The sequence below is a fragment of the Heterodontus francisci genome, unplaced genomic scaffold, assembly GCF_036365525.1.
Source record: "Heterodontus francisci isolate sHetFra1 unplaced genomic scaffold, sHetFra1.hap1 HAP1_SCAFFOLD_210, whole genome shotgun sequence".
NCBI lineage: Eukaryota > Metazoa > Chordata > Chondrichthyes > Heterodontiformes > Heterodontidae > Heterodontus > Heterodontus francisci.
In genome coordinates, this window is record NW_027141403.1 from 1,541,604 (window position 1) to 1,566,099 (window position 24,496).

General features: G+C 43.6%; 2 non-coding genes across 2 annotated transcripts; both read right to left on the reverse strand.

Annotated features, from left to right (window-relative positions):
• Nucleotides 1-3,201: 3,201 nt before the first annotated feature.
• trnaw-cca (transfer RNA tryptophan (anticodon CCA)) lies at nt 3,202-3,273 on the reverse strand. Its single transcript has one exon. It is a non-coding gene; the product is annotated as a tRNA-Trp (tRNA).
• Nucleotides 3,274-12,462: 9,189 nt separating this feature from the next.
• On the reverse strand, nt 12,463-12,544 carry trnas-gcu (transfer RNA serine (anticodon GCU)). The gene has a single exon. It is a non-coding gene; the product is annotated as a tRNA-Ser (tRNA).
• Nucleotides 12,545-24,496: the final 11,952 nt, after the last annotated feature.

Genomic DNA, 24,496 nt, shown 5'->3' on the forward strand with positions numbered 1-24,496 from the left:
CTCTGAATCTCAAGTTTTTGAGTTTGAGCCCACGGTGGGTGTTTTCTATTTCCTTTTTAGGCTGATTTTACAGGCGTTATCCAGCTCTGAATTCCTCGGCAGAGAGTTCAAGGAGTGTTTGAAATGAGATTCAACAGCAGTATGAGAAAGTCTCTCCTTGATTCAGGACTCTTACCTCTCTGCAGCATCTCGCTGCTGAAGATTGAACTTTGTCTCATTTCATTCTCAGCTCAGGGTCAGTGTGGATCAGTGAGACTTCTGGCTGTCTCCCACTTCACAATCCATCAGTGCTGAGAAAGCAATGGGGAATATTACTCACATGTTGTAATGTTTTATAAATACTTGAATGTATTTCACACTGTGTCCAACAGTGTGAATCTCCCCTGGTATATCAGCTCACCAACACTTCAACAGAACATTCACATAATGTGAGCTCTGAGATCTGTTCGGATCCCATTCCCAAGACCTGGAAAGTGGGATTGTGTTGGATCGCTCTTTTTCAGCTGGCACAGACACGATTGCTAAATGGTCTCATTTTGTGCCATACATTTTCTCCATTTTCTTTGTTCTATGAAGTGAGGTGTGATTGGGAGGGGCAATTCCACCAGGGTTATATTTTCTAACAAAACAATGACACAAGGGATACTTCACTTTTTTATTCATTCATTCATGCGATGTGGGCGTTGCTGGCTAGGCCAGCATTTACTGCCCATCCTTAATTGCCCTTGAAAAGGTGGTGGTGAGCTGCCTTCTTGAACCACTGCGGTCCATGTGGGGTAGGTACACCCACAGTGCTGTGAGGAAGGGAGTTCCAGGATTTTGACCCAGCGACAGTGCAGGAACGGCGATATAGTTCCAAGTCAGGATGGTGTGTGGCTTGGAGGGGAACTTGCAGGTGGTGGTATCCCGTGCATTTGCTGCCCTTGCCCTTCCAGGTGGTAACGGTCGCTGGTTTGGAAGGTGCTGTCGAAGGAGTCTTGGTGCATTGCTGCAGTGTATCTTGGAGACGGTACACACTACTGCCACTGTGCGTCAATGGTGGAGGGAGTGAATGTTTGTAGATGGGGTGCCAATCATGTGGGCTGCTTTGTCTTGGATCATGTTGAGATTCTTGAGTTGGAATTGCACCCATCCAGGCAAGTGGAGAGTATTCCATCACACTCTTGACTTGTGCCTTATAATGGTGGACAGGCTTTGGGGAGTCAGGAGTCATGGATGAGTGAGAGGAATATATCACACTTTGGGGCTTTTGTAAGAGGATTTAATAATAAACCTGAGATTTGAGAGAAGCTGCTTCATGATTTACAGAACAAATTCAGCCCCTGGGGTGGAGACAACAGCTGCATTGTCATTACTCATCTCAGGATTCCAAGCCTCTGACCTGCTCTTGTAGCCACGTTATTTGTATGGCTACCCATGGTAACCTCCATGATGTTGATAGCGGGGGATTCAGTGATTGTAATGTTATTGAATGTCAAGGGGAGATGGTTAGATTCTCTCTTGTTGGAGATGGTCATTGCCTGGCACTTGTGTGGTGCGAATGTTACTTGCCACTTATCATCCCAAGCCTGTGAGACTGAAATAGCTCAGTTGGGAGAGTGTTAGACTGAAGATCCCTGGTTCAATCTGGGGTTTTGGCAGTTCTCCTTTACTCTGCATCGCCATTTGGTTTTGACTCTTGAGCTGCACAATTTACACTGAAATTATTTACCCAACTCTGAAGGTTGGATTGGAATAGAGAGATATCAAGGATGGGAAATATTTACATTGTCTGCTTTAGCTTATTCTCTATTTCCTTGTGTCCTTTTCCCCAGTTTTTGACTCTCTCGGGGCAGGGTGAACACTTGATTTGCTGCATTTGTCCCAAACTGAAGCCTTTTCCACATCTCTGGGCGGTCAGACTCACTCTGTCTGTTTTTGCTGCTCGTGACCATTAACGAGAACAGGCCACGAGTTCAATGTTTATCAGCAAACGGAAGATAATTGGAAAGAATTCTGTGTTACTCCAGACCAGTGACAAAGATGCAATGGATGTTATTCAAAATAAGTTCCTTCTGACACTTTATGTAAACTTGTTTGCATCTAAAAGTTGGATTTTAAGTGTTCCAAAAATGTGTCAAATTAATGACTGACCATGTGACAGCGCACATGGGGATTAAATCCACAGCCTTGTTGTTAGCAACACTGCGCCCTAACCAACTGAACTAAGCGGCCTATAGACAGAGCCAGGTATGGGTTTGAGCCGCACGCTGTGCGGTTTGTGTTTTATTTCTCACACTGGGTGACAGAGCGATTGTACAAACAATGGGCACATCACATCCCTGAAACATTGTTCTGATATAAAACAGTGTGAAATAAGAACTGAGCATGGAAATGGAACCAGAAATGAGGACTTTAATCTATTATTGTAATAAAAGCAAAATACTGCGGCTGCTGGAAATCTGAAACAATAACAAGAAATGCTGGATTCACTCAGCAGGTCTGGCAGCATCTGTGGAAAGAGAAGCAGAGTTAACGTTTCGGGTGAGTGACCCTTCTTCGGAACTGACAAATATTAGAAAAGTCACAGATTATAAACAAGTGAGGTGGGGGTTGGGCAAGAGATAACAAAGGAGAAGGTGCAGATTGGACCAGGCCACATAGCTGACCAAAAGGTCACGGAGCAAAGGCAAACAATATGTTAATGGTGTGTTGAAAGACAAAGCATGAGTACAGATTAGGTGTGAATATACTGAATATTGAACATCAGCAAGTGCAAACCTGAAGAAAAACAACCTGAAAAAAACAGTGGGTAAGCAAACTGAACAAACTAAGATGAAATGAAATAAATGCAAAAAAAAGATTGTAAAAAATGTAAAAAGGAATGCAAAAAAAAAGAAGAAAAAATAACTAAAAATGACTAAAAATGAAAGTAAAGTGGGGGGCTGTCATGCTCTGAAATTATTGAACTCAATGTTCAGTCCGGCAGGCTGTAGTGTGCCTAATCGGTAGATGAGATGCTGTTCCTCGAGCTTGCGTTGATGTTCACTGGAACACTGCAGCAATCCCAGGACAGAGATGTGAGCATGAGAGCAGGGGGGAGTGTTGAAATGGTTAATCTATTAAAGTTGATCTTGAAATTCTACCATGCACGAACATTCCAAGAGAACGAACTCTCTTCTGAAATAAAATCCAGGAACTTGAGCTGCTGTAAAACATAATTGAGCTTGACGTGATTTGAACACGCAGCCATCTGATTTGGAATCAGACACGCTACCGTTGTGCCACAAGCTCACAGACAAAGCAAAGTGTTCCATTCCTCGCAGTTTTGCTTCTTGTTTAGATTCAGTGATTGAAATTAATTCAATCCTCATCTGACCTCCGCTCTGTAAAGGCCTGCTACCCGACCTGAACCCGACGGGACCCGCGACCTGTATCGGGTTCGGGTCGTGTCGGGTCGCTCTTGCGGGCTTTCGGGCTCGAGTCAGGTTGGGTCAGGTTCGGCTCAGGCTGGGTCCAGGTCAGGCTGGGTCCGGGTGTGACACACACAGTAAGTATTAAATTTTGCTCTGCTGGGAAGTTGAGTTTAACAAGTGTCAAAAGTTGAAAAGCCAACCTGAGCTGGGAGTCTGGGACATCAAGGAGGGAAACTCTGAGTCTGCGCAGTGAGCAGGTGAGCATCTCTATGATGTCATTGCGCTCATGCTGCAGCTTCCTGTAGATTCGGAATTGGGAGGTAGGTAAAGTGAACATTCCGGTGGTCGGATAAGGCTCGGGTCGGTTTGGGCGTGGGAATAAATGGAGATACTCGGGCTGGGTCAGGCTCGGGTCCAATGTGGTTCTGTCGGGTTCGGGTCGGGTTTTTGTCCTGACCTGAGCAGGCCTTTACCGCTCAGTTCAGTGCCTTATTTAAACTATTCCTTGGAGTTCTGTTTTACAGGGTCTCGGCTGTTTAAGTGTTTCCCAGACCCACTACTCTGATTAATCAGACATTTTGCTGTTAACTGCTGCTGCTACAATTGAAATGTAAAAAAGAATTTCCAGTGACCTGCAACCAATGGGCAAATACATTTCAGAAAGATAAAGCTCATTCACCAATCCACAAATGTGTCTTTCTGCTTATATTTATAAACAACTCCTTCTCTCCACTATGAGAACTATACAATCACTACAGTTATTTGACAGTTAGTATAAGATGTTCCAGTTCATCAATGTTAAAACTGCAGCAGGTTTTCTAGAAAACTTCTCTGTTGGAACCTCAGTCCCATTTAGATTGAAAGTGGACAATTAATGTCTTCACTTGTTCATTGTGGACAGGTATCTGACTTAGAATAAATCTCATTAACCTTCAATGAGGTGGCAGTATTTCTGTGCTCCCATTTTACACAGTCTGTCCTGTTCATGCACCATGTTTTTATTCTCCTCTCCCATTCTCCACAGGATACAGGTTACAAGCATCATCAATCTAGCTGTTGAAAAGCATTGGAAGAATCTGGTCACACAGGTATTGAAACATTCATTATCTGCCATTTTACAAGTTGGTTGCTTTAAACACAGTACGATGTACAATCATCATGAAAAGAGATTCTCTTCAATATCCAATCCAAACTGAATTGCAAACCTGACAGACAAACACAGGAGAACAAGTGACTAGTGAAAGCAAACCTCGTGGTGCTCATTTTCAGATTTATTGCAGTCATCTTACAAAACAAGAGAAAGAATATTACAGTGAAATGATTTGAAAGGTAGGTGTGACTTTTGTTGGTGCCTTTCTTTGCTCTGTTGGTGAAACTTCCTTGCACCTGACTCCTGTTCATGTCTCTGTTTCCTCTATTGAATGAGGAAGGAGATATTTGATCAGAAATCAACTGGATTGTGTTCCTTTGAGAGGGGATTTCTGCACCATCAGGGTTGGAAACAGGAGTGAGTGAAAGACACTGTGTGGAGTTTGATTTTGTGCAAAGGGAGAGCAAATCTAACAGGGCTGTGAGATATTGGCCTGGAATTTACAGCCCCATTGGCGGCGAACACTGAGACTTTCACTGCTATTGAGGGTCTGAACAGCACTGCAACTGCCGGTACATGCACACACTAACACCAGCATCTGGAAATTGTAGTGGTGAGAAATGTGCTCAGGAGGAGCCTCTGATTAAAATCGCACCAGCCCACTCTTTAAAGTGACAGGGACCTGTAGTTCAGCAATTTGGGCTCATTGCCCACAATGTATCCTGATTTTTACCTTGGTTGGATTAGAGCCGGTACCAACCGGCTCAGGGCCTGCTCGGGAAGGACTTTCCTGTTGACACAACAGCTCCAATATTCCAGGAAGACACCGGCAGTTGCAGGGGTCAACTTTCAGAGGGAGTTCAGACATATTAAATGTTGTATTTTGTTTCTTAATTGTATGTAACTTTTTAGCATGGCCTTATCAGAGTTCTTAAATTTACATCTGACTTTTTATTAACAAGATTGAAGTGCTTTTAAAAGATCTCTAAATATATATGACTTTTCATCAAAGATTTACCTGGCTTCTTTGTAAAGACTTGAGTAAGATTGAAGTGACTTTGAAAAAATACATCTTATCCTTTAAAATCTGGCTTACATGTAGATGACATTGGAAGATGGCTTCAGAATAACTTAGACTATCTTTCTAACAGGTACTGCAACAGCTTCAGTCCTACTTTCTGCAAAAGCAGGTGAATTACAAAGAAACAATGTATTGAACATTTTATAAACTGTTGATGCAGATGGGATTCAAACTCATACATGTAAAACAGAAGGAATTCATAATCCATCATCTTAACCTCTCAGACACCTCATCACCCAACTTTGTGCCAGCAACCCATCACATGTCTTTTTTGCCTCTCTGGAAATTTGGGCAGGACGGTGTCCTTCAGCTCAGATCCTGACTGTGCCTCCAGATGTGCAATGATGGAAATGTAGCTTCTGTCAGTAAATGACATTTCCATCACATCAGGTCATGGCCTGTTGGGAATGGAGTGGTGTGAAACATTTCCAGACCATGTCCAACACTTTTCAACTCAGTGTGAAAACCCACCACGGAAAGACTGGAACATAAAATCATTTCATCACATCATGATTAACATCATTCAGACACCTGAACCATTAGGTCACTGACGAAGTCATGATGACTTCTAATTTCTCATGAAATGACAACTGAACTAACTGACTGGAAGAATTGCTTTAACTCCACGTGATCAGAGACGCACAGCCTCAGACCGACTTGGCAGATGAATATTAATTGAATAATTTCTGTGTGAGGAATGTTCCAGCATCATAAACCAGGGGAACGTGCTGACTGAGCTGTGTCTTCATCTCTTCTGGGCAGTCGGACAGTTCACCCTTCATTCTGCTCTGATTCACTTTCCCAAAGCGGATCTACAGATTCTTAAATCTGGAGACTGGGTTTTCTTATTTTGTTCCTTTCCATTTTTCTTGCTCCTGAATGATAATATATTCTAAACCTCGGATCAACCCTCCCCTTTGCGTCGTGTTATCGTCTTGGTTAAAAGAGACACAAAACGACACAAACACTCTGAAACATACAACACGGTCACACTTTCCTTCAGTGAGATTAATGTTGAGCTGTTTTCCAGGTTAAATGCAACTGCAAACACATTGCTCTCAAAGAAATTGTAGGGGACTGAGTTGCCGTTGAAATATTAGCACTGAACATCTGTACGAGCAGGAACAGCCATTTCAAACTCGCATCCTTCACAAACGCAACCACTGAGCTGTTTTCTTTTGTGAATGAAATTCATAAGAAAAGTTGAAGTTCACAAGAAAATGGATGTAAATGATTGATAGCTAAACTTTTGAAGCAAGGATATGAATCCAAGATTTTCTGATTATTAGACAAACACTCGAACCAATTAAGCTACTGAGCCAGATCACAAGTGCTGTGACAACTAAGGGCAGAGGAGGGCACTCTTTATTCTCATCACACTTCTCCACAGGTCACAACATCTATGTGAACTTTTCCCACATACTGATGCAGTCAATCATATACTCTATTTTTCCCAGAATAGAAGACACTGACCAGGTTTCTTTAATGAACAACAAAATTATCCATTTATTGTCGAACAAGTTTTAACTAGTCATGAAGTAAAGCATAAACATACAGGTGGAAATTTTAAAAGTTCCTTTTTCACCTTTACCAACTTTTAAAGTCCTTTTTTTAATCTTCGAGCCACATGCACACACACACACACCGGATAGCTGAAAAAATAAAAGGGATTTTTTTAAAAATTCAGCACTTTGTTACAGACAAAAAAACCTCTTGGGCTGTTTATTTGCTCATTTTTGAAGAAGTCATCAGATGAGATATGTTGCGCCAAAACTGGAATACAGGCTAACTTCCGAGTATACGTAGATAGGTCACTGGGGTATTTTAGATCAGTTCTTTTCAGAAGGCATTGAGAATTAATTTTAGCAGACCTTCTTCAAAGACATGCGACAAGATGCATTAACTCAGTGGACTTCTCAGGGTCTTTTAAAGATTTTCTGGAAAACAAACTGGGTTGTGGTCTTCTCTCCTTCCTTGACGATTCTTCAGGCTAACTTTATCAGCTGCTCACTCCAGCAGGTAAAACACACTGACTGCTGCAACCAAAGGTTTGAGTTTTCTGCTGTCTTAGGTTTGCGCTGCTGCTGCCAAGCTTGTCCAATTAAGGGGCATGACTGACTTCTCTGTCCACATTTCTTCCTGTTACCAGGGTTTCTGTTCTATATTTAACTTGAATCATCTGACAACCAGTAAACATAGTTGCCAAATTGGTTCTTTTGGTGCCCTCTTGTAAAAGAACTGGTCCTACATATATTCAGTTTGATTATGACTTCTTCAAAAAATATTTTAAAGGAAACAGAATCCCTTCCATAACATCATGTACTTTCCCTGAGCGACAGGTTATTGCAAGTCTCTCTGGCTGTGTTTATTTTAGGTGATTTTGTACGCAGGTTCTTTTGGAATCCATGTGTTTGCAGATCTTTGTGAGTGAGAGATGTGGCAATATGTTTAAAAGATTTCCCTGTAAATTATTCATATCTCCATCTTTCCCCGAACTTTGTACAAACACATTAATATGGGAATCACACACATCAGGCCGTCAAACCTGTCTGCTAAACATTGAAAGGTGACAGTGTTTATTGTGACGGGGTTCCATTTATGAAGACACATCTTGATGATTCACACGTGTAAACATTTGTATATTATGTTCATGACATAATGACATAAATAAACATTTCCTTGCACTTGCCATGTTTGGTGAACATTTTCTCTGCTAATGCCCCCTGAATATATTAGAGAACATGGTGACGAGGTTGAGATAAAAGTCTGTAAATATAGGCAGCAAACAGCAGCAGGGACTGCAGTGAACAAGATTTACGTGACATATTTGTGCTGATATTGGTGGGTGAAATAAGATACTAAACACACAAAATCCTACATTTGAGCTCGCATATAAGATTGCTCTGTCTATGGAGATAGCATCAAAGAATGCTCAGGAATTTTGTCCGACGCCAGTGATAGTAACACACTTCAGGGGAACTTAAAAAAAACTGGTAAAATGGGCTTTCACATAACAAATGAAATTTTACACAGAGAAGTGTGAAGTGGTACACTTTGGAAGGAAGAATGCCATATAAATGAAACGTTACAATTCTAAACTGGGTGCAGGAGCAGAGAGACAATGTACACCAATGTTAGAAGGATTGAAAAGGTAAGTAAGAGCAAACAGGACACTTGGCTTTATTAATAGAGGCATAGAGTAAAAGCATATAAGTTATGCTAAACCTTTATAAAATGCTGGGAATGAATGGCCTCTTCCTGTACCTCCACAGAAAGCTTCCATTCCAGATTTACACACACTCATCGGGATCACTCTCCACAGATCCTGCCACTCCAGGCTCGGACACCCACTTCAGGATCACTCTCCATACATCCCAGCACTATGGACTCGGAGACCCTCTTCAGAATTCCTAAATCTCCACACATGGACATCCTTTGAGGACCACTCTCCACAGATTCTGCCCTCCAGGTTCAGACACCCTCTTCAGAATAACTCTCCATACATCCCGCCACTCCACACACGGATATCTCCCTCAGGATCAGATCAAAGAATGTTGCTTGTCACATATCAGCTCAAGCCTGAATGTTGTTCAGGTATTGCTGCTTGCAGGTACAGATTGCTTCAGTATCTGATGAGTTGTGAATCATCAGCGAACATTCCCACTTCTCACTTATGTTGAAGAGAAAGCCATCAATGAAACAGCTGAGGATGGTTGGGCCTAGGGCACTGCCCTGAGAAACTAAGTATCCAGTCATGAATGGTGGAGGACAATTAAATAACGAACCAGATGAGGAGGCTCCAAAAACATCCCTATCCTCAATGTTGGTGGAGCCGAGCACGTCAGTGCAAAAGGTGAAGCTGAAGCATTTGAAACCATCTTCAGTCAGAAATTGCTCAGTGGATGATTCATCTCAGCCTATTGAGGTCCCCAGAATCACAGCTTCCAGTTTTCAGCCAATTCGCTTCACTCCACATAATGGCAAGAAACAGCTGAAGGCACTCGCTACAGCAAAGACTATAGGCCCTAACGACATCCCGGCTCTAGTACTGAAGACTTGTGCTCCAGAACTAGCTGCGCTCTCAGCCAAGCTGTTCCAGTAGAGCTGCAACACGGGCATCTACTTGACAATGTGGAAAATTGCCCAAGTGTGCCCTCTCCATAAAAAAAATGCAGGACAAATCCAATCTGACCAATTGCCGCCCCATCAGTCTACTATCAATCTGCAGCAAAGTGATGGAAGATGTCACCAACAGTGCTATCAAGCACCACAGACTTAACAATAATCTGCTCATCGATGCTCAGTTTAGGTTCTGCCAGGGTCTCTCAGCTCCAGGAAATAATTTTCCAGATAGAGTAGAATGTGGAAAAATGTGAGGTTATCCACTTTGGTTGGAAGAATAGAACAGCAAAATATTATTTAAATTGTGATAGATTACAGAATGCTGCGGTGTAGAAGGATCTGGGTGTCCTTGTACGTGAATCACAAAAAGTTACCATGCAGGTACAGCAAATAATTAGGAAGGCAAATGGAATGTTACCCTTTATTGCAAGGGGGATGGAGTATAAAAGTAGAGAAGTGTTGCTACAAATGTACAGGGTGTTGGTGAAACCACACCGAGAGTACTGTGTACAGTTTTGGTTTCCTTATTTAAGGAGGGATATACTTGCATAGGAGGCAGTTCAGAGAAGGTTCATTGGATTGATTCCTGTGATGAAGGTGTTGTCTTATGAGGAAAGTTGAGCAGGTTGGACCGATACTAATTGGAGCTGAGAAAAATGAAAGGAGAACGTATTGAGACATATAAGATTCTGACGGGACTTGACAGGGTAGATGCTGAGAGGATGTTTCCCCTCGTGGTGGAATCTAGAACTAGGGGACATAGTTTCAGATTTAGGGGCTTTTCATTTAAGAAGGAATTTCTTCTCTCAGAGGGTCATTAATCTTTGGAATTCTTTACCGCAGAGAGCAGTGGAGGCTGGGTCATTGAATGTCTTCAAGAAAGTGGGGTTGAGGTCATGATCAGGTCAGCCATGATCCTATTGAATGGCGGAGCAAGCTCGAGGGGCCAAATGGCCTAATCCTGCGACGAGTACTTCTGATCTTCTGTTCGTATGATCTCATTGCAGCTTGGTCCAAACAGAGACAAAAGAGTGGAATTCCAGAGGAGAGGTGAGAGTGATTGCCCTTGAGTGAGTGTGGCATCAAGGATCCCTTGCAAAATTGAAGTCACTGGGAATCAGGGGGAAAACTCTCCACTTGCTGGAGTTGTACCTCGCACAAAACAAGATGTTGTGGTTAGTGGAGGCCAATCATCTCAGCCCAGGACATTGCCTCAGGAGTTTCTCAGGGTAGTGTCCTAGACCCAAACATCCCAGCTGTTTCATTGACGACTTTCTCTTCAACATAAGTCAGAAGTGGGAATGTTAGATGATGACTCACAACTCTTCAGATACTGAAGCAGCCTGTGCCTGCAAGCAGCAAGACCTGAACAACATTCAGGCTTGAGCTGATAAGTGACAAGCAAGCTTCTGGCCACACAAGTGCCAAGCAGTGAACATCTCCAATGAGAGAGAAATAAAATCTACCTTTGGATATTCAGAAGCATTATCATGGTTAAATCCCCCACCATCAACATCTTGACCAGAAACGTAACTGGCCCAGTCACATCTATGCTGTGGCTATGAGCGCAGGTCAGAGATTACGAATTCTGCAGCAAGTATCTCACCTCCTGACACCCCAAATCCTGTCCACCATCTACAAGGCACAAGTCAGGGGTGTGATGGAATACATCCCACTCAACAACACTCAAGATGCTCAACACCATCCAGGACAAAGCAGCGCACTTGATCGGCACCTAACCCACCACCTTAAACATTTAATCCCTCCACAACCAGTAAACAGTGGCTGCAGTGTGTACCATCTCCATATGCACTGCAGCAACTCGCCAAATATCCTTCAACAGCACCTTCCAAACTCGTGACCACTGCCACCTCGAAGGACAAGGGCAGCAGATACATGGGAACTCACTACCTGCAGGTTCCCCTCCAAGTCATTCACCATCCTGACTTGGAACGATATCGCCATTTCTTCACTGTTGTTGGGTCACAATCCTGGAAGTCCCTCCTAATAGCACTGTGGATGTTCCTGCACCATATGGACTGCATCAGTTCAAGAAGGCAGCTCTCCACCTCCTTCTCAACGGCAATTAGGAATGGGTAATAAATGCTAGCCTTATCAGCGATACTCACACCCAAGAATGAATAAAAACCAAATCACTCTCCACAGATTCCCCACAATCTGGGCTTGGACACTTACTTCAGGAGCACAGAGCTTCATATCACTGCAACATGAGTTCCAATCTTCATATTCTGTTCACTTTTCACATTATTTTCTACCAGTCCACTAGCTTTTATTAATTCAGTATTCGGGTCTCTGCTCCTCCACAGTTTCTAACATCTCACCTCTTACAAAAAAACACTCTGATCTATCGTAGGTAGATCACCCCTCATTTTAAACTCCATCTGCCAAAGCATTGCTCACTCACTTAATCTATCAAGAAGATTTGAAAATAAATTTCTTGCCAAAGGATAATTTGCTGCATCTGCTCCCTCGCCATTTGCTTTTCCCATTTGTCTTTCACTTGGTGCAAATCCAGAGAAAGTAAAGATGGAAGGAAGGAGGGGAGGAAAAATCCTGCTCCGTTTCGTGATCCCAATTTGATCTTCATTCCAGTGCAGTTTGGGTGAAGACTTCCAATTGTCTGTCTCAATTTTAATAAAGTATAACCAATTCTGGAGTCACTGTCTGGACATTGACAAGAACAGGTTTTGAGGCTGACTTGACACATTAACTTCCCCAACAAAAGCAAGACACTAAATAGTTCAATAAACTAGCGACAAGGATGGGATTCGAACCCAGGTGCGCAGAGCACAATAGATTAGCAACCAATCGCCTTAACCTCTCAGCCACCTTGTCAGTTGCACAGGCCTTGCTGTCACCTTCAGCACAGCTTCTGGCGGTGCAGCCAGCTGTGTAATGATGGAAATATATCTTCTGCAAGTAAATGAAGTTGGGAATGGAGCGGTTTCTACTCAGTGTGAAAACCCACCACGGAAAGACTGGAACATACAATCATTTCATCGCATCATGATTAACATCACTCAGACACCTGAACCATTAGGTCACTGACGAAGTCATGATGACCGAATTTCTCAAGAAATGACAACTGAACTAATTGACTGGGAGAATTGCTTTAACGCCACATGATCAGAGAGACACAGCCTCAGGCCGACTTGTCGGGTGGGGTGAACAAATATCACTGCTTCTGATCTTCACCAGAACAGAGAGTGAGGTGTAACATTGATCATCAAACAGACTGTGAGAGAATACAAAAGAATAAAACACATGGAGAGACACTGTGGAATAACACATCGATTAGATTGGAATGTTGAAATTTTGATTGGAATGGATAAAACACCAGAAACAGCAGATTAAATTGGGATTCTCATCATTATATTGATCTGGGACAGAAAAGAGAAACTGATGGAAAGAAGAGAAGAAGGAAGAAAAGAAAGGATGGAACTGTTCAATTTTTTCAGTTTTTTCACTCGCCCATCAAAGCTGATAAAAAAAGTTGCAAATAACAGAGAATTGCACCAAAAAGGGAGATTAAATGTTGCTGAAACCTTGGATCGAAGCATTAACCCTTTACATCCTTATACCACACTGTCTGTCCAAACAAAATGGGTGGAGGGAACTTCCTTCATTTATCAAAACACCAACAACAGCACAGTGGCGCAATGGTTAGCACCACAGCCTCACAGCTCCAGCGACCAGGATTCAGTTCTGGGTACTGCCTGTGTGGAGTTTGCAAGTTCTCCCTGTGTCTGTGTGGGTTTCCGCCAGGTGCTCTGGTTTCCTCCCACCTCCAAAAGACTTGCAGGTTGATAGGTAAATTGGCCATTTTAAATTGTCCCTCGTGTAGGTACGTGGTAGGAGAATATGGGATTAATGCAGGATTAGTATAAACGGGTGGTTGCTGGTTGGCACAGACTCGGTGGGCCGAAGGGCCTGTTTCAGTGCTGCATCTCTAAATAAGAAAAGTAAAATAAAAGCTACTAGTCGTAAATCAACTCAATCCCATTAGAGAGATAGAGGGAGACTGTCAGAGAACTTCCTGCATCCAGTCCTGACCCTGTCTCAATCAGCAGCTTCTCACCCAGACCCCACTTACATCAACACTGAACATTGTTACCGAGACCCTTCAAATAATGTTTATAAAAGGTAGAAAAATTCAAATTTCATCACAGCTAGATTGAATAGAACAAATTTTAATATCTTCTCGTCGTCACTCGGTAACTACATGAGACAGTCTTTAAATCAGTAGCATAAATTATCAGCTGTAAGAATGTTTGTCATTGGGTTGAATCATTTCTGTGTGAGGAATGTTCCAGCATCATAAACCAGGGGAACGTGTTGACTGAGCTGTGTCTTCATCTCTTCTGGACAGTTCACCCTTCATTCTGCTCTGATTCACTTTCCCAAAGCGGATCTACAGATTCTCAAATCTGGAGACTGGGTTTTCTTATTTTGTTCCTTTTGATTTTTCTTGCTCCTGAATGATAATATATTCCAACCTCGGATCAACCTTGCCCTGTGTCCGTGTCTCGGTTAAAAGCGACAAATAACGGCACCAACATTCTGAAATATACAACACGGTCACATTCTGCTTCAGTGAGATTAATGCTGAGGCAGTTTCCGTGTCGAATGCGATTGTGTACAAATTTCTCTCAAGGAAATTGTGAGTGATCAAGTATTTGCACTGAATTTCTGTGCAAGAAGGGACAGTTTCAAACAGCCATTCCCAAATCACTTCCTTCACAAAGACAAAGACTGTGCTGTCTTAATGTGTGACTCAACTTCACAAACAAATTTGAACTCGATGTTCAGGAGAAGACAGAGATGTGAATGATTGACAGTGTAATCTTTAAATCATAATTTTCCGTTTCTTCGTTGAAGTGAGGCTCAACCCTAAGCCATTAGAGATCGCGGAGAGCTACAAACTTGGATCCAGAAATCAGAAAAGTAGTGAAACAGTTGGTGAGTACATTGTGACACTGAAGAATTTATCACCCTATTGCAACATTGGCACATTCTTAGACCGTACATTATGAGACAGATTTGTGCTTATATTGGTGGAAGAGGAAAGATACTAAACACACAAAATCCCAATTTGAGCTAGTGTGTAAGATTGCTCTTTCCACGCAGATAGCGTCAAAGAATGCTCATGAATTTCGTCCTATGCCAGTGACAGTAACACACTTCAGAGGAACTTAAACACACTGGTAAAATGGGATTTCACACAACAGATAACATTTTACACAGAGAATTGTGAAGTGATACAGTTTAGGAGGAAGAATGAGACAATGTACACCAATCTTTTTTGATCAAGGTTTGAAAAGATTGCTAAGAGCAAACAGGACACTTGGCTTTATTAATAGAAGCATAGAGTAAAAGCAAATAAGTTATGCTAAACCTTGATAAAACACTGGGGCTGAATGGCCGAATCCTGCACCTCCACGGAAAGCTTCCACTCCAGGCTCGGACACCCTCTTCAGGATCACTCCCGCCACTCCACGCACGGATATCTCCCTCAGGATCAGATCACAGCTCCACAGTCCTGCCACATCCAGTCGTGAATGGTGGTGGATAATTAAATAACTAACAAGATGAGGAGGCTCCAAAAACGTTCACATCCTCAATGATGGTGATGCTAAACACGTCAGTGCACAAGATGAAGCTGAAGCATTTGCAACCATCTTCAGTCAGAAATATTCAGTGGATTTGATCTGTGCTAATTTCAGCTCCTCATGCTCGCTGGTGCCTTGGTTCTCTGGTGCTAATTTCAGAGTAAATCATGCAGCTTGACTATTGGAGCCAAAGAAAAAGACACAGGAGAGGTTGAAAGTGCCAAAACCTGGAATTGAACCAAGAACTGTTTAACTGTTAGTACAGCACGAACTCAACAAAGCTTTTTCAACAACACACTAAAGCCACCATTCTGTCACTGCTTTGGAAGACAATATATACATTAAAGTGTTTGTAAAAAGTTACAGAACACAACATGTTAGTAATATTCCCCATTGTTTTCTCAGTACTGAGGGATTGTGAAGTGGGAGACAGCCAGAAGTCCCACTGTGCGACACTGACCCTGAGCTGTGAGTGAAATGAGATAAAGTTCAATCTTTAGCAGAGAGATTCTGGAGAGAGGTAAGAGTCCTGAATCAAGGAAAGACTTTCTGACACAATAAAAGCAAAATACTGCAGATGCTGGAAATCTGAAATAAAAACAAAAAGTGCTGGAAATACTCAATAGCTCTGGCAGCATCTTTGGTGAGAGAAACAGAGTTAACGTTTCTGGTCTGTGACCTTTCATCAGAATTGACACTGGTTAGAAAAGAATTAGCTTTTAAACAAGTGAAGGGGAGGGGCATGTGGGAGAGAACAAAGGGGAAGGTGTTTGATAGGGCAGAGGGCAGGAGAGATTAAATAACAAAGCTGTCCTGGGACAAAGTGTGTTAATGCTTGTGGTTGCCTGAAACCAGTCATGCTCTGATGTTATTGAACACAATGTTAAATCCACAAGGCTGTAGAGTGCCGAATCAAAAGGTCGGGTGCTGCTCCTCGAGCTTGGGTTGATTTTCACTGGAACACTGGAGCAGGCCAAAGACAGAAATGTTGACATGAGAGCAGGGGGGAGTGTTGAAATGGCAAGCAACCAGAAGCTCAGGGTCATGCTTTCGGCCTGAGCAGAGGTGTTCCACCTAATCTGCGTTTGCTCTCCCCAGTTTAGAGGAGACCGCATTGTGAGCAGTGAATACAGTATACATAATTGAGAGAAGTACAAGTAAATCGCTGCTTCACCTAAAAGGAGTGTTTGGGCTTTATAATGAGCAGAGAGGAGGGAAAAGGGCAGGTATTATATCTCCTGCGATTGCATGGGAAGGTGCCTTGGGAAGGGGACGAGGTGTCAGGGTAATGGAGGAGTGGACCAGGGTGTCGCGGAGGGAACAATCCCTTCAGAATGTTGACAGGGGAGGGGAGGATGCGTTTGGTCTTGGCATCACGCTGGAGGTGGCAGAAATGGTGGAGGATGATCCTTTGGATGTGGAGGCAGGTGGGGTGGAAAGGGAGGACAAGGGGAACCCTGTCGCAGTTCTGGGAGGGAGGGGAAGGGCGAAGGCAGAGGTTGAGGGTCCTGTCAACTGCACTGGGAGGGGGCGAGGGGGGAGTAGTTGAAATCTGGAGATGTTGTTGAATTTAATTTCAAACACTCCTTGAACTCTCTGCTGATGAAGACTGAAAAAGGGAAGAACAACCACACAACAAGGGGCTCAAATCCAAGACCCTGAGATTAAAAGTCTCATGCTCTACCAACTGAGCTAACAAGGCCTGATACAGTACTTCTACTCTGTCTGTTATTGGACGGATGCAGCTGTTGGCGCCACCGGAAGGGCGGGAATTTGTTCCACCAACTATGAAGCAGCTTCCCATCAATTCCCCAGATTATCAGTAAATCCACTTCCAGAAGCCCCAAAGTGTGATATATTCCTCTCACTCATCAATAATAAAACTGAAATCTTTTTACCTTCCAAATGCTGCCATCTATTTTGTCAGTATTTATTTCTCTCTCCTTTTTATTTAGTTCATGCATTTCTTCAGAATTTTTTTCCAATTATTTCTGAAGGAAGAAATGAACAGATCCAGGAGCTCAAAACTGGGCATCCATGAGGCACTGTGGGTCATCAGCAGCAGCAGAATTGTATTTAAACACAATATGTTACCTCATGGCCTGGCATATCCCTCACTCTACCATTACCATCAAACCAAGGGAGCAATAGTGGTTCAATGAAGTGTGCAGGAGGGCATGTCAGGAGCAGCACCAAGCAGACCTAAAAATGAGTGAAGCTACAACACAGGATTACTTGCATGTCATATAGCGGAAGCAGCATGCAAGGGACAGAGCTGAGTGATCTCACACCCAACAGATCAGATCAAAGCTCTGCAGTCCTGCCACATCCAGTCCTGAATGGTGGTGGATAATTAAACAATTAACAGGAGGACGAGGCTCCACAAATATCCCCATCCTTAATGATAGGGGAGACCAGTATATCAGTGCAAAATACAAGGTTGAATCATTTGCAACCATCTTCAGCCAGAAGTGCCAAGTAGATGATCCATCTCGGCCTCCTCCTGAGGTCCCCAGCATCACAGGTGCCAATCTTCAGCTAAATCCACTTCATTTACATGATATCAAGAAATGGCTGAAGGCTCTGGATACTGACAACATCCTGGCTGCAGTGCTGAAGACTTGTGCTCCAGAACAAGCCACGCCGCCCGCCAAGCTACAACACTGGCATCTACCCAGCAATGTGGAAAATTGCCCAGGTATGTTCTGTATACAAAAGGCAGGACAAATCCAACCCGGTCAATTCCTGCCCTATCAGCCTCCTCTTGATCATCAGTAAAGTGATGGAAGGTGTCGTTGACAGTGCTATCAAGCAGCACTTACGCAGCAATAACCTACTCACCAATGCTCATTTTGGGTTCTGCCAGGGCCACTTAGTTCCTGACCTCATTATGGCCTTGGCCCAAATATGGACAGAAGAGCTGAATTCAGGAAGTGAGGGGAGGTGACAGTGACTGCTCTTGCCAAGGGCATCAAGGAGCCCTTGCAAAATTGAAGTCAATGGCAATCAAGGAGAAAAAGCTCCACTGGTTGGAGTCATACATTGTGCAAAGGAATATGGTGCTGGTTGTTGGTGGCCAATCATCTCAGTATCAGACATCGCTCAGGAGTTCCTCAGGGTAGTGTCCTAGGCCCCAACCGCCTTCAGTTGCTTCATCAATAAACTTCCTTCCATCAAAAGGTCAGAAGTGGAAATGTTCACTGATGATTGCAAAATGTTCAGTTGCATTAATAACTCCTCAGATACTGAAGCAGTCCGTGTCCAAATGTAGAGAGACCTGGGCAAGATTGGGCTTGGACTGATAAGTGGCAAGTAACATGCATGCCACAAAAATGCCAGGCAATGACCATTTCCAACAAGAGTGAATCTAACCATCTCCCCTTGACATTCAATGATATTACCATTGCTGAATCCTTCACTGTCAACATCCGGGGGGTTACCAATGAGCAGAAACTGAATTGGATCAGTCATATAAATACCATAGCTAGAAGAGCAGGTCAGAGGCTGGGAATTCTGCTGCAAGTATCTCACCTCCTGTCCACCATCTGCAAGGCACAAGTCAGGAGTTTGATGCAATACTCCCCACTTGCCTGGAAGAGTGGAGCTCCAACAACACCAAAGAAACTCAACACCATCCAGGACAAAGCAGATCACTTGATCAGCACTCCATCCACTACTTTAAATATTCACTTCCTGCACCACCAGTGAACAGTGGCAGCAGTGTGAACCATCTACAAGATGCACTGCAGCAACTCACCAAGCCTCCTTCGACAGCACCTCCCAAACCCCCAACCTCGACCACCTAGAAGGACAATGGATGAATGGGAACACCACCATCTGCAAGCTCCCCTCCAAGTTACACACTGTCCTGACTGGGAACTATATCACCATTCCTTCACTGTCACTGGATCAAAATCTTGGAACTCCCTTCCGAACAGCACTGTGGGTTTACGTACAACACGTGGACAGCAGCAGCTCCAAGAAGGCGGCTCACCACCACCTTCTCAAGGGCAATTAAGGATGGACAATAAAGGCTGCGTTTGCTGACAACACAACCACTAGGTGGCACAACTCGCTTTCTCCCCCTCCTTCGCACCTGCCACTTCCACCCTCCACAGTCGCTCGCTCCAGAATTCGCTGCTCCACCCCCCGTACTTCCCTGGCCGATTGTCTCCCGATCACGTCACCCCATTCTCTGGTCGTTCGCTCACTCCCCACCCCCCATCTCCCCTCCAGCCGCTAGCTCGATGCTGCGCTGCTTCCCTTCTCTCGGCCACTTGCTCCCACGTTTGTCCAGTCTCCACGCGCCGCCAGAAGAAGCAAGGTGAGCTGCAAAGTGTGACGTAGGAGCGAGTAGTGAGTGGCCTAGAGGAGGGAAGTGGCATGGCCTAGAGCTAGCGGCTGGAGCGGGGGTTGGGGGGCAGAGAGCAAGCGGCCAAAGAGCTGGACGACGCGAGCGGGGAACAATTGTCCAGGGGAGCATCGAGGTGTGGAGCGAGCGGCTGAGGGGAGGAAGCGCCGAGGCCTGGAGCGAGTTGCCGAGTGGGGAGAGCTTCAGCCTTAAAGTCTCCTATTCAGCCGCTTCCTCCAGCTGAGTGAGGGGCTGGATACCCGATGACGCTTTAGCGCACATGTGCGAAGATGGACCAGGCGCGGATATGCGATGATGTTGGCGCTGCGCAATGACGTCATCCTGCGCATGTGCTAGTTAATCCTGGCAAGATGTAGCTGTGCCTATGCACAGCTTGGCACAGTCCGATGATGTCAGCGGGCCGCTGCGTTGACAGGAATCACATTGTGTCAGCAGTGCCCACATCCCATGAAAGAATAAAAAAGAGATTTACCACAATGGTAGCAGGGTGAGGGATTTCAGTTCTGTGGAGAGATTGGAGAAGCTGGGGTTGTTCTCCTTGCAGCAGAGAAAATTCAGAAGAGATTTGACAAATTTGATCAAAGTCATGAAGTTCTTCAATGGTTTAAATAAGGAGAAACTGTTTCCAGTGGTAAAAGGGTCAGTAAGCAGAGGACACAGATATCAGGTGATTGGCAGAAGCACCAGAGATGACAGGAAGAACCATTGTTTACACAGTTACGTGTTGTGATAAAGAAAGAAAAGACTTGCATTTATATAGCACCTTCCCTGACCACTGGACATATCAAAGCACTTTATAAACAATGAAATACTTTTGAAGTGTAATCACTGTTGTAATGTCAGAAATGCAGCAGCTAATACCCACAAACAGCAATGTGATAATGTCTAACTGATCTGATTGAGGGGCAAATATTGATCACAACACCAGGGAGAATTGCTCTTCACTTGTTTGAAATTGCAGCATGGGATCTTTTACATTCACCCAAACATGCAGACCAGGTCTTGGTTTAACATCACACCTGAAAGGCAGCACCTTCAACACCCTCAGTGCTGTACTGGTGTGTCAGCTGTGAAATCTGAACCCAGAAGCTTGTGATTTCGAGGTGAGTGTGACCAACTGAGCCACAGCTTTTTCCTGAGTCTCAATCCTTCTACCAACCGTTTCTCTCTATCGGGTCTGTCACGACCCCTCATGATTGTGAACACCTCTATCAAATCTCCTCTCTGAGGAGAACAACCCCAGCTTCTCCAATCTATCCACATAACTGAAATCCTAACCACATGTTGCAGAAAGGAATTTTTCCTCAAGTTCCTTCTGGTTTTGTGAGTCACCTTAAATCTGTAACCTTCGGTTATTGACCGTTCAGCAGTTAGAAACAGTTCCTCAGTATTTACTCTACCTCAAACCTTCAAGGAAGCTCTGCAAAGTAACTGAAAATCAAGTTGTCAGAAGTGGGATTTAAACACATGCCTCCAGTGAAAGCTGCAACCTGAACAGAGAAGCTGAAACCGCTCAGTCACCTCAACTGTTCAGACCTTTTTGACCTCATCATCACTTCTGTAATTTGAAAGGTTCACTCAGTTCAGGAACTTGTTCAATGCTGCTGGAATGCTCAGTGATTGGGATATTAACTCGCCCGGGTTTTCCTGAGCTTGTTCTCGGTGGATGGGGATGTTTGTCCTGGGCTGTGGAATCTTGCATCCCTGTTATGGACATTAACCCACTGATTGAATCTGTATTCGCTGCTTTCCGCTGGTGCTGGGTAATTGCAGAGTGTGGGGCCGAAATGTTGCTGCTTGTCCCGGCCTCACTCACTCTGGGAAAGAGTGAATAATTGATGCGTCTGTTTCTGTATCTGAAATGTGACTTCGATCTGCTGTTATTAACCGAGGCAGCGCTGCAGAAGGATACGTTAATAATCTCTCACTAATCAACTGTAAACAGTCAGAATGTGTAACTTTGAGCAGCGCTTTCTGCACCGTCAGGGCTGGAAAGTTGAGGGAGGGAGAGACACTGTCAGTATCTGAGTGTATCCAGCACTGTACAGAGAAAGAGCCAAGAGACCGGGGCTGAGACACAGTGCATCTTTTCACATTTAATCACAATAATATCCACAGTCAGGAACTGAAAAGGATGAAAAACCGAATAGCAAGAGCAAAAGTAAGAAATGTAAGTAATTATATAGATTAGCTGATCAGCTTTCACTGTGTTACCTGGTAGTCTACTGTTTTATATTCAATGCTCTCTCCACTGTGGCCAGGGAATGATTTCTTCTCAAAGGCTGAACATTAACAAAACTGCTTATAATTTAAAATCTTTTAAAAGTAATTCCATGGAGCGAATAGGGCAAAGTCAAATAACTGCACCAATTATAGGAGAGCTGGTTGGTGATGACGTGGATGTGTCTGCAGTGTGCATGACCAGACTGTTTCTATAGATTCACGATGAATGTTCCACCCTTTATTTCTCACAGTAAAACTGGTAGTGGACAATGGCTATTCTGGTTGCAGCAACCTGAAGCTTTAACTCATTAACACCCTACTTCAGGGTAATTTAGAAAGCACAACACCCAGCTCTGTCAGTTAGTGTGCTTGTTTGTTAACCCACAATTTGTTGGTTCAAGCACATAAATGGATGAGGCTTTATTAACTTAAACTCTTCTACATCTGCTATATTACTCTTGCTGTTGATTTTTTAAAGATAAGGTTAATCAAGTCTTTCTTTGTGAAATCCATGCTGACTGTGTTTTATTATTTTTCATTTACATCTGCATTTTCTACTTTGGAGGATTACAGGATATTATCATTTTTTTATTCATTCATGGGAGGTGGGTGTCGCTGGCTAGGCCAGCATTTATTTTCCATCCCTAATTGCCTTGAGAAGGTGGTGCTGAGCTGCCTTCTTGAACCATTGCAGTCCATGTGCTGCTGTTATGAAGAGAGTTCCAGGATTTTGACCCAGCAACAGTGAAGGAACGGTGATACAGTTACAATTCAGGATGGTGTGTGGCTTGGAGGGGAACTTGCAGGTTGTGGTGTTCCCATGCATCTGCTGCCCTTGTCCTTCGAGGTGATAAAGGTCGCGGGTTTGGAAGGTGCTGTCGAAGGAGCCTTGGCGCATTGCTGCAGTGCATCTTCTGGATGGTACACACTGCTGCCACTGTGTGCCAGTGATGGAGGGCATGAATGTTGTAAATGGGGTGCCAATCAAGTGGGCTGCTTTGTCCTGTTGATTTTCTTGAGTATTGTTGGAGCTGCACCCAGCCGGGCAAGTGGAGAGTATTCCATCACATCCCTGACTTTTGGACAGGTTTTGGGGAGTCAGGAGGTGAGTAACTTGCCGCAGGATTCCTCGTCTCTGACCTGCTCTTGTAGCTATAATATTTATATGGCTACTGCAGTTCAGTTTGTGCTCAATGGTAACCCCAGATTGTTGAGAGTGGGGGATTCAGCGATGGTAATGTGGAAGTGAGCAGAAAGACATGGCACTATGCGTAATGGGAAATATAGCCAAGTTAGGAATAGTAGCTTTGCTAAGCTTTGATTTTAAGTGGCAGGAACCACAGTGAAATAGTTAATAGTAAAAGCAGAGAGTGTGAGATTTTAAAGACTAGCCGACACTGGTAATTGCAAGGACATCGGTTCTTTTCTGGCCTGATTGTGTGACTCCCTGTGGTTTGAAACAAATGGACTTCTGTGAAACATGCTGTCCATCCCTGTGTGAGTGATGATAAGGAATATAGGGCCCCTCGTATATGATACGACTACTGCTTGGTGTTACTGCAGGCTGCAACTTGATAAAGATAACAAGATCACAGGACTCATGACAATTGTGGGAAGCGAAACCAGAATGTTGTTTCTCATACCTCTGCTTTTGCTAATTATCTTGCTTGTCTGTTTTCTTTTATCTTGCTGATGCAAAACAATATTATGTTAGTAACAAGTATGTATCGAGAATAGAGGGTATTGTCAACCTCAGTGACAAATGTACTCCACGTTATCCCCTGGTTGAAATTTAAATTGTACTGCACTGATTGGTTAAACAAGGGGGTGTAGCATGAATCTTAATATGTAAACAGCAGTATCTGTATCACGAACAACACTTACTCTGGTGGACCCGACAGACTCTGGGGTGGAGTCAGTGTCGTTGCATTAGAGCAAGTCAGCTGGCTAAATGCGCAAATAAAGTAATTGATTTTACCGACACATCCGACTCGGTATATTTACTGAACCAGACTGAAGGCAAAAAGAACTCAGATTTACAGTAATGCCATTGAATGTCAAAGGGAGATGGTTCGATTCTCTCTTGTTTGGGATGGTTATTGTCTGGCAGTTGTGTGGTGGGAATCTTATACATCTTTATTGTAGGGTACTCTATTGTACTGTTGAGTGACTACACTTGAAAAGTCCTTCCTTCATTGGCTGTAAAAGGCTTTGCAATGTCCTGTGGTCGTGAAATGCAAGTCTTGCTTTTTCCATTGTTATCAGTGTCATTGTCATCAAAAGATAGGATTCATGAGCACAAAGTTTAAATCAATTTTGATTAAAATAATGTAAAAGCATCTATATTTTTGCACTGTACTTAATAATCTCCATCTTCCTATCCTTACCAAGTCCAATGTCTTTGACCCTGAAATTGATTCCACAATCTCAGTCCCTCAGACAATTTCAGCTCAGTTCCGATGAAAGGTCACAGATCTGAAACGTTAACTCTGCCTCTCTCTCCACAGATGCTGCCAGACCTGCTGAGTATTTCCAGAATTTTCTGTTTTTATTTCAGATTTCCAGTATCTTCAGTATTTTGCT